General features: G+C 55.1%; 1 protein-coding gene across 23 annotated transcripts in view; it reads right to left on the reverse strand.

Annotated features, from left to right (window-relative positions):
• PITPNM2 (phosphatidylinositol transfer protein membrane associated 2) overlaps nt 1-10,828 on the reverse strand; it is a 145,204-nt gene extending 134,376 nt beyond the window's left edge. For 21 of the 23 annotated variants that reach the window (XR_011420849.1, XR_011420848.1, XR_002809769.2 and 18 more), the window contains exon 1: nt 10,602-10,739. The gene's annotated coding sequence lies outside the window, so the exon portion shown is untranslated. Of the gene's footprint in view, nt 1-10,601; nt 10,740-10,785 lie in introns of those variants that run through there. The other 2 variants (XM_070220359.1, XM_070220343.1) reach the window with 2 other exon arrangements.
• Between the last annotated feature and the right edge of the window lie 306 nt (nt 10,829-11,134).

The raw sequence follows: 11,134 nt of genomic DNA on the forward strand, positions 1-11,134 counted from the left end.
ATGCTACAATACTGATAAACCTCGAAAGCATTACATTATGTGAAAGAAGACAGACACAAAAGGTCATACATTGTGCCATTCCACTTATATGAAACATCCAGAATAGGTAAATCTATAGAGACAGAGAGTAGAATGGTGGTTGCCAAGGGCTGGGGGGAGGGGGACATGGGAGTGACTCTTAATGGCTGTGAGATTTCCCTTTGGGATGGTGAGAATGTTCTGGAATTAGATAGAGGTGGCGTTGCACAGCATTGTGAATGTGCTAAATGACACTGAATTGGACACTTTAAAAATGGTTAATTTTGTGTTATGCGAATTTCACTTCGATTCAAAAAAAAGGAAAGAAAAGAAAATCTCACATTCTCTAGCCCTCTCTCCTGCATCCAGAGCCTCGCCTGATGCCCCCTTTTTCCGCTGGGTAGCCAGAGGCCCTTCCTGGCCATTCCCACGCGCTGCACACGCTGGAACCTCCATTCTCCCTCCGTGGCCGAGGCCTGAGCACAGCCAGGGGCGTGGACTTCTTCCAGGTTATTCCAAGCACTGGTTAGGATTCCAGGGAAAGCAGGAAAACACCGGCAAGCAGCCACCTGAGAGGGCAGGTGGGCCAGACCACCTTCCCCAAGCCCCTTTTACTCAGAGATTTTGCTAAACCCCTCTTCCCAGTTCAGAACCAGGTGAGGCACTCCTTGATGGCCCACAGGCTGGCCAGGACTCCCAGACCCTGGGAGCCACACCAAGACTGTCACCGTCCAGGGCGTGGTTGATAGAGTGTGAGGAGCTCCAGGGATGTGTCTCCATCTGGGGCAAGGACCCAATCAGCTGTTCTGGACACATCCTTGCAGGCCTCCTGAGAAAAGAAGATCCTAAAACTCTTGTGAAGGGACCCTGACCTTTGTCACCTCTCAGCCCAGCAGCCATGGCCCCTTCAGCTTTCCCAGCTCAGAAGAGCCAGGAGAAAAAGTGTGGCAGACAACTGTGGTGCTGGTGGGAGACAAAGTGCGTTAGCCTCCTCCTCCCCTACCTGGCTTCCTGCTGCACTCCTACCAAGGCCACTGGGTCCCTGCTCTTTCTCTAAGGAGCTGGAGAGGAGGCAAGGGCAGAAGTGGGGCAGGGAGAGGGAAAAGACACAGGCCAAGCTGAGCAGCCCAAGGGAAGAGCCCAGGCAGACAAGCCTGGCTTACCCTGAACTGTGTTCTTATTAAAAGATCATGGGACCAGCCGAGCAGCGTAGGAGCTAAGTTCATGTGCTTTGCTTCAGTGGCCCGCAGTTCCCAGGTTCAGATCCCGGGTGCGGATCTACACTGCTCATCAAGCCAGGCTGCAGCGGCATCCCACATACAAAGTAGAGGAAGACTGGCACAGATGTTAGCTCAGTGACAATCTTCCTCAAGCAAGAAGAGGAAGATTGGCAACAGATGTTAGCTCAGGGCCAGTCTTCCTCACGGGGGCGGGGGGTGTCCACCAGCCCCACACCCATGTAGGGGGATCTGCTTGACTAGCCATAAGGAGGTTTATCTGAAAGGCCAGCTCATACCTGAGGGAAGGAAAAGGTACCACCTCCCAAGTACGTCACCCTCTAAGATTCAGATACACACACCCAGCAGCCCCAGCCTGGTGCCGGCTCTTGACCACGAGCCTCCAGGGGTGTGGCTGGAGGACTTGACAACAGGATCTCAAAAATCATGTCGACAGCCATGAGCCAGAGGATGCAACCCTGTCTTAGGGAGTCTGCTCTAAGTCCATGGAGCCCTTTGGCCTCTTTGAAAAGCAAAAGTTACAGAAAACAGAAGAAGAATTCTGTTCTCCCCGCTGAAAAAAAGAAAAGAAACAAAAGCCCACGCAAACCCAAACTGAAAAGTACTGTGCACTGTTCAGACTGAGCCAGACCAGGAAATACTGATGGATTTAAAAAACAACATGACAACGCAGCACAGGCCGTGTCACAGACATGACTGAACGTGAACATGAACATGAGGAACTAAGGACCTGGGTTAGGTTGAGTCCCAACCAGCAGTTCATTTTCCGGGTGGTCAGCCCAAACCATGCCGTCTCTGAGCTGTAGTGTCCCCAGGTGTGAACGGCGACAGGTGAAAGTCCTGGGGGCCAAATCACGACCTCTCCAGCCCGTCCCCTCACCTGTACAATGGGCACCGCAGCGTTTACGTGCATCAAATGAAGCAGAACGGGCAAAAGCACCTTGTGCCCTGGAGGGCGTTTCACAAAAGATGTATCAACGAGAGGCCCCTTCACCTCTGAACCTGCAGCCACTGCCTCCCCCGAAATGGTCATCAGACCCCGAATCACCAGAAGGCCACTGTGCCAGGCACCAGAGACTCAGAGACAAATAAGGCAAGGTCCCTCGGCCTGTGGAGCAGCTGGGCTAGACCAGGGACCCCCGTGGTGTGGAGAGGGAAGAGCTGCCTTCTCCTTGAGCAGGAATCTCAGTCCCCAGAAAAGTCCATAATCAAGGGTCACCTGGTTGGGTACAGATGGATGCTATTATTAGCCTAAACCCTCCCAACACCAGTCCTGCAGCTACCAGGACACCAAGACAAACTTGAGTGAACTGGACGCCCCGGATTTATGAGCCGGCCTCCAGTGCACTACCGTGTCCTTGAGTCTCAACCCCGCTCCACGCCCAGCCCTGGGATCAGAAGGTTTCAGGGAAACGGAAAGTCACTTCTTTTCGTGGGAAGGTCAAACCATTAGACTTGCTTTTTGCCAAAGCTCCTTCCAGCTCACCTATTCGTAAGATTCTGGATTCCTTTCTCCCCGCTGCCGGAAAGTCAGACAGAACATTGCTCAGGAAAGAGAACTTTTACCCAGGGGGGAAATAACAGAGGTAAAAAGAAAAATGGGCGTAATCGGGTGCTGTAAAAGGAGTGCAGGACAGATAGCACTGGTCAGCAGTCAGTACCGTGAACTCACGACGCTACGGTGAGTCACCCAGGGCTAGGAGCTGAAGTAAAACTAGGGTTCTCCATCACAGTACAGGACAGGAGCTCGGCTGCATACTAATGCCAGGATCTGTTAACCACCCCCCCGCTGCTCCCAGCAGCAAACGCACAGGCTGCGCTGCACCCAAGTGTAAATTAACGAGCTCCTTTCCGAGCCGGGTTAATACAAATCGTGCTCTGGACCAATTAAAGATGCCACTTCAGAACTTCGCCTCACTGCATTGGAAAGTGTCATACACATGGGGGAAAAATGAGGTCTTGGGTTACGCATGGCCGATTGATGGCTAAACAAGTGAGCATGCTTTCAGAACTCTCGAGGCTTTTCTTATTAATGGTGTTTTAGTGCTGGGTTCTTAAACACATGAAACAAATTTTCTTTAAACTGGTAGTTACTGACTGGCTGCCGTGGGGAAGGCTGCAGGCCTCCCACCTCCCAGATGGTTCAACCACAATAAACGTGTGGCCTGTCAGATGCACAACACTGACAAACTAATTGAAATATGCCGCAACAAGCAGACCCAAAATAAATGTGAAATCGTTGTTTCCTGACACGAGAGCACGCCGAACGGCCTCCATGTCTGGCCGTCCCTGCTGACCGAATGTTCTCCCACTCGGTAAGACTCACTTATGTGTGGTTTTCAAAGGACTTAAATGCTTTTTTCCCTTGTGATTACCCAAGAGGGGAAAATTCTAATTGCATAAAATGTTTGGTTTTTCTTCCTCTTATAAAAAAAAAAAAAAAAAGCAAGTGAAATGTCAATTCTTACAAAGTGCCAAGAAAAGCAATTAAAGGGCCCTCTGGCAGGACAGAGGAGGGGCATGGACATGCCAGTGCTAAACCGGCCTTGACCCGGCCTCCAGACCTGCAGGGAAGGCCTGTTCCCGGTCAACCTCATGCCGACGGAAGCTGGTCCCTGCTGAAAACGGGGATGGTCACCTATTTCTACTCTGACACACCCCTGTCCCTCTGCCCAGCCCTTCAAGATGGCTTTTCAAGGGGCAGTAAAGAGACAGCAGGGGGACAGCTGGAAGTACCCACTGAGTCAGCCCTTCCTCCCCTGCCTCACGCAGGCAACTGGTGCCTGGTGGGCCCTACCTGGGGCCTGACTTCTTCATGGAACAAGGCCAGGTGAGGCCAGGAGGCTGCAGGGCCTGACTCAGTCCCGCGGGGCAGCAAGGAGGAAGAGCTCGCCCTGCTCACAGCCCAGCCGATGAGTCAGCCAGACCCCAAGGAGACCTGGGGGGAAGGCCCCCCAGCTGCCAAAAGAGAAAATCCCGTCCTTCCCTGGGAATCACCTCTGCAAAGGGAGCGCGAGCCTCAGAGAGAAGAAAGAGCAACAATCTGCATTACCTAGTCTCAACACGTCACGGGGCACACAGGGCGAAACGTTTTTGGAAAGCTTCCCAGGAATAAGAAGGCCAGGAGCTGAGGCCCCAGGAAGCCCCACGTGGCCCGTAACGCCTCCTTAAGAGGATCATTCCTTTGGGCAAAGGACTGCCCTCAGCTCCTCTAGCCAAGACCAGTTCTGCTAGGGGGGCCTGCGTGGGGTTGACAAGCAGGCCATGCCACCCCACCCCCACCACGTGCAACGACACTGGGACCTCCTGCCCGCAGGCTTGTGGAAAGGGGAGATGGGTCACAGCAGGGCCGAGGGAGGGAAACCATGCCCAGATAGCTCTCCTTCCTCTGGCATCTAGGACGGAACAAACGCAGAATCTGCAGCCCCAGCCTGCATTCATCCAGTACTTACTGAGCACCAACAAGATGCCCTGTTCTATATGCTGGAGATACCGAGGGGGCAGACAGGATGGCAAAGACGGCAGATGGGCTCCCCATCCTGGGGGCGCCAGGAGGAGGGAGGAATCTGATTGTGAGGGTGGCGAGAACTGAGGAGAAAGAGCTGCACCTGGGGTCAACCATGGGCGAGTGCAAGTCTTGGCTCTGCCCCAGCTGCCTGTGCAAGCTCGAGCAAGTTATTACACCTCTCTGCTGTGAAATGCAGGCAACGGTCCCTCCTCATCCCTCAGGAACGCTGCGGTGCTAAGTGAAACGCCGCAGCCGTGGAAGGACTTTGCATATCCAGTCAATCCTCATTACTTACAGATTCTGTATTCGTGAATTCGCCCACTTGCTAAAATTTATTTGTAGCCCCAAAATCAAGGCTCAGGGTGCTTTCGTGGTCATTTGTGGACAGACGCAGAGTGGCGAAAAACTCTGAGTCACCCAACGCGCATGTTCCCAGCTGAGGTGGAACAAGGCGCTCTGCCTCTCGTTTCAGCTCATAGAGTAAACAAGCATCCTTTCTGTGGCTTGTTTAGTAGCATGGTATTCACACTTTTGTGCTTTTTGTTGGTGACTCCGCTGTCTGAAATGGCCCCGGGCGGAGGGCTGAACGCTGTCTAGGGTTCCTGGGCGTGGGAATGCTGTGATGTGTCTTACGGGGAAAATATGCATTAGATGAGCTTGGTTCAGGCACAAGTGACAGTGCTGCTGGCTGAGTTCAGTGGTAACGAATCAACAATATATATTAAATAAGGCATCTTTAAACGGAAACACATAAAACAAGGCTATATATTGATGGGTGGACAAACACATTGTGCCGAGAGGCTGGCAGGAACCTAACCCTGTACATCCCCTAGGAGCAGTGGTTCCATATTCGCTCATTCAGCGTCAAGTCACTTTACAGAACAGAACTACCTCGAATAACGAGCCTGACTGTGTTAGGTGACGTGTTACACTTGGAGGTCCTCTGCTCTGCAGGGCCATCGCTCCTAGGGCTGCAGGCTGACGTGTCCACACCCCACCTATCCGCATGGCTCTGACAGGGGAATCAGCCTCAGGGTTCCCCGCGTCCTGTGGCCGCTTTGATAGCTCTCTGCCCTTCCCCTGAACGACCGACTCCTGACCCCGGTCCCACAATAGTGACCCGGGGCTGTGGGGGCCAGGGCACTGAGGAAAAGCTTTGTGAAGGATGCGGGACTTCAGTGAGGAGGGTGTGAAACTGCCTTTTAGATGCTTTTCCCCAAGGCTCTTGCTTGGGGTTTTGATTTGTCTATTACCGGAATCCTCCCTGTTGGTTAATTTTCTTTTGGTCCTCTGGCAAGGACAGTTGTTAACATGAGTAATTTAAGCGAATGCCAGCTCTCCTCTGCAACGGCATCTTTACGGCTTTGGCCATAAAGGCTTAGCAGGGGTTTGTCATGGCGGTTGCCAGGCTGGGCATGAGGAAGGCATCGCTGAACCCATTTTACAGGAAAAAAGGGCCAACACACAGGGCTGCTGCCCATCGGGAGCCTCGCCGGTATAAAGAGCAGCACTGAACTGGTAATCAGTCATCTGGGTTCCAGGCTAATGGATGGGGCTCCTGCATGTCACCTCTCTTCTGCCAGCCTCGGCTCCTCTTCCTTAAGGAGTTGCAGCCCTCCCAGCTCCAGTGTCCCCGTGCCTTCCACCAAGGCCAGAGAGGATCTGAAAAGGCATCACCAGGCTCCTCACTTTCCCCTCTGGACCAATCCTCTCCTTTCGTACTAGAAGACCTGTTCTGGTGGAGCCTTTGTGCTAACCACATTTTTTAGACTCTTAAGTCCTACACACCTTTACAGGTGCTATGGCTATCAAAACTCCACCCATTCTTCAAAGCTTCTTTCAAATCCCACCTCTTCCAGGAAGTCAACCCTGACTGCCTTCCCAGAAAGGGCGTCTCCTCCTCTGAACTCTGCCTGCTGTTGAAGCAACACTTATCATACACACCCTGTGTTACGAGTGGTGCTCGTCTCCCTAAACACACTGGGAGTTGGCCTGAGTTTTCGGTGCAATATTATTATTGTACTCAATTCACATATCTGTCCACTGTTTTCTAGAAACCTTCTGTGATGACTTCTAAAGAATATAGGTAGGTTTACGCATAAACATACACACACATGTAGACGGACAGTAAAGCAAAGTAGAAATAAGCGTGCTGACTATGAGGATAACGGAATACAGTTGCCGGATGGAATATGGGGTTGTGCGCTGAGCATCCTGGATGCCAGGGAGAGGAGGTGACCATAATCAGTGGAAAGACAGTGTGGGTGGCATGCAAGACTCAGGCAGAACTAGGTACAAACCCAGAGAGCCTTTGGGCCAATCAGTTGACTTCCCTGTGTCTCAACTTCTTTCTCTGGGAAAACAGGAGAAGACCACCTAACCTGTGCAACCGGGGGCCAACTGGCTTTAACTATACTCAGCTAGTTGTCTATTTGCAAAAGTAGTTAGATAATGTATTACTAAAGCCACCCTAGAGATAACATCTCTGACACTTGGGTCACCATGGTTACAGACAGGGTGCTTAAGTTTTTCAAGAACCGAGAGTCAACTCCTTGTCCAGTTCAGGCCAGTTGTGACCACCAACTCATCAACTGGGCCTGAGTAGATGACCCCCCTGATGTCAGGCAGCTAAGAAGTTCACCTCAGACCATGGTGACGCCACCATTTTGTGCACATGCGTCCGGGGAAGAGCCTTGGAGCTTGACAATGCTTGCACCTGCAATCATCTATTCCCACACTCAGACCACCCCACCCCTTTATCTCACAAATATCCCTAAGTCCCCATTTCCAGGAGATTGGTTCTCCCACCTCCTCACTTGGCTGCCTTGTGATTAAACTCTTCCTCTTGGCAAACTCCTCATCTTGATGATTGGCATAATCGTGTGGTGGGCAAAACGAACCTGTTTGGTAACACCTGCAGGATGGGTGGGGAAGCCCCGTGCACACACTATGTGCACAGAATACACAAACAATACATGTTTTCCTTCCCCAACTTCCTTTTCATTATCAAGGGAGGAAGCTTTTAGTTTCTCCTGGGGGAGGTAAATTTTGCTGGCCCTAAATTCTAAAAATTTTCATACGAGACCTGGTAAGATGCCTTGAGCAGGAGGGCCAATGCCCCAGATTATGGTTTTAGAGCAAACTGCATGGAGGATTTGTCGGCTCTATGTAATAACATACCAGGTACTCAGTAAAAGATTAATAAGCATCAATGGAATGACCTGTGGGAAGCTGTGTAGAGACCACTTGGCTGCATCCGTGTCCGGTGGCAGGGGATTCTGTTAAGCAGACGTCAGGATGCCTGTCTGCAGAGGCGTTGGTCTCGTGTGAGCAAGGCTGAGAAGTGGAATGCAAGCAGGTGACCGCTCACTTTGGTAGACGTGGTATTAGGTTGACTGCCTCTCCTGTCCACGGCTAAAGTGGCAAGAGTGAGATCGCTGTCCCTCCACTGAGAGCATACGGCCCCCCGGCATCTGTTCCGAAAGCAGCAGCGCTGTGATCTTGAAGCACCAGAAGTTTCCTCTTCTAATCTCCACAAATGACAGCACATTCTCCATGACTAGCTCTTCTCCGAGACCAAGCTGGAAAGACTCAAACGGATGGGATGGTTCGGAGAATATCTGCCTGGTTTGAAAATAGGCTAGGGAGGAAGGCAAAGTCGGCTTCCTGTAAGAGTGTACAAGCAGTCACCTTGGGAGGAGAGGGCTCTCAGCAGTCATCTAGACTGACCTTCTCCCCATTTATCCAACACTGTCCTGAGACCCGACCATGGGCCAGGCACTGAGGGTATAGAGAAAAGCAGTTCAGCACTGACCTCCCATGAGCTCAGTCTAGCGGGGAGGCACCTGTAAACATTTAACTGCCATTCCATGTGGCAAATCGGATTAGGGTGGCCCAAAGGTGGAGATGATAGACTACCCGGGAAGGCCAGTGAAGACCAGCCTGGGTCTCCACAATGGAGAGTTGATAAGGGAGAGGAGGCAGGGCCCAGATCCTGAAGGGCCTCCTATATGCAAAGGAGTTTTCTTTCAGATTCCATAAGCACCAACCAAGACCAAGAGAAACCAAGCGACTTAGTTAAGCTCATACAGATGTTCTGGGACAGCCGGGCATGGAACCCTGACTCCCATCCTCCAATTCTCTACCCTACTGCCTCCCTTGCACAGTGAGCTGTGGGAGGCCAAAGAGAGAAGGGCCATTCCACGCTCCCTGCCCAGGGAACCCAGACTCTGTGCCCGGCCATCACAGCAGAGCATGTACTGTCCTAGTCATTTGGCAAGTCACTCCCTACAAGAAAAATAGCCCTTCTTAACTCCTTGTGTTTCTCTCTGCAAAGGGTGAGGGCTAGGAATCTCTTCTGATCACAGCGTACAGTCTCTTAACAGAAGAAAAATAACTTAACAGCAACGGTCCAGGAGTCAGACAAGCTAGGGTCCCGGAGGCAAGCCAGGGAGGAGGCTCCTACTCCACCCAGACGCTGGCTGCACAAAGGGAGCTGACGCGGGGGTGGGGGGGGGGGGGTGGGGGGGGTGGGGGGGGTAGATCAGGGATGAATCAAACTCCAGCCCTGTCCTCCAGCAGGGGAGATAAGCCAGGCACAAAAGTCACTATAAAATCAGGCAGGCGGTGATAAGAGTCACACAAAAGACAGATAAAGCGCAGGGTGAGTTCAGAGCAGGGATAGTCCAGGTGGGGGCCTGGGTGGTGGACGGGATTCAAAGGAAGGGGAGCATTAACAACCTTCCCCACAGAAAGGGGGGCGTCTATCCTATCAGCTCCTCTGACTCCCGGTGGGTGCTGGCAAGAGAGCTGGTAGTAGACCCCGAAAGATGCTCAAATGAGGTCTCCTTTGAAGAATCCCGAGTCTGGAGGGGAGGAGATGGGCAGGCCCCAGTGCTTCCAGAACTGACCCAGCCCACATCTCAGAGGTAGGGAGAGCAAGGTGGGAGGAGGAATCTAGAATTTCTGTATAGGGGCAGCAAGTCTGTTGAAAGGGTACAGAGCCAGAGGACTTGTTTTGAAATGACATTTGCGTAGCCAGCACACGGTGTTTACTTAGAATGTGCATGTGGGGTTTCTTAGGGGGGAGTTAGCGCACATTATGGGGGAGGCGGACGCTAAAGTTTCCCTCTCCCCGTCACCCATCAGCCCTGCCCCTGAGAAGAACGGATGAGGGGTGGGTGGATGAGGAAGCCGCAGGCGCTAAGACACGGCTGGCACCTTAGATTACAACAGAAAAGGGAGACTCGGGATGCGGATGGGCCAGAGTTTCCTCCAGCCACGGAGGACACCGGGAGCACCGTTTCCTAAGTCCCGGACCCCTCTCTGAGGGCCGCACCCCATGCTAGGGCCCCGAACACCCACCCAGCCACGGCCGGGGCTGGAGGGACGTCCAGCTGGCGGTGGGAAGCGGCAGCAGGCTGGACCTAGGGCTGTGCCCACCGCTTCCTCCCGGCCCCTTCCCCGCTTTATCCTCAAGCGCGGGGTGGGACCGCCAGGCCCAGCACCGCACACCTGCCCCTTGACCGCGGGGACACTTGTCACTGGGGGAGGGGAGTCTTCCACGCCCGGCCGCAACCGACGGAAATTCGGAAATGAGCATTTGGGGCCCGAAGCCGGAGGGCTGGCGACTCCCGCGGCCGGACTCGGGCGATTTCCTGAGACTGGGGGCCCCGCGCGCCACACCCTCTCCCGGCGCGGGGCCCGGGTCCCCCCGCCCTCCCGCCGGGCCTCTCGGGGCCGCCCGCCCGCCCGCGCCCGGCACGCCGGGGCTCGCCGCGGGCCTGGGGAGGGGGCCGGCCGCGCCGCCTTCCGGCCCGGGCCGCGGAGACACTCACCCGCTCGGCGCGGCCGCGGCTCCGTTCTCTCCGCCGCGCTGGGCCGCCGCCGCCTCACGCCGCCCGGGAGGCGCCCGCCCGGCGGCCCCGGCCCGGCCGCCTGCGCCCCGCGGCTCCGCGCGCCGCCGCCGCCGCCAGCTGGCCCCGGGCGAGCGGCCGGGCCCCCGCGGGCATGCTCCCCGGCCGTCGGCGGGCGGGCGGGCGCACGTGCTGCCGCCGCGCTCTGCGCGCTGGAGCGCGGGCCGCGGGCGGGGGAGGCGGCGGCCGGGGCGCGGGGCGCGCCGACCCGCTTGACAGCCCTACGGCGCGGCGCCGCCGTGCCCCGCGCGCCCCAGCGGCCGCTGCTGCCCGCGCGCGCCGGGCCCGCCGCGCATTCCCCCACTCGGCGGCGGCCTGCGCCTCCGTCAGGCCACGCGGGGAGCGGCGCGAGGCCCGGTTAGGGGCCGCCCCCGCCCGCCACAGCCCGCCGCCCGCCGCCCGCGGGGCCTCGGCCGGAAGAACCTGGCGAACTCGGGGCTCCCGCGCTGGCGGCC

The sequence above is a fragment of the Equus caballus genome, chromosome 8, assembly GCF_041296265.1.
Source record: "Equus caballus isolate H_3958 breed thoroughbred chromosome 8, TB-T2T, whole genome shotgun sequence".
Lineage (NCBI taxonomy): Eukaryota > Metazoa > Chordata > Mammalia > Perissodactyla > Equidae > Equus > Equus caballus.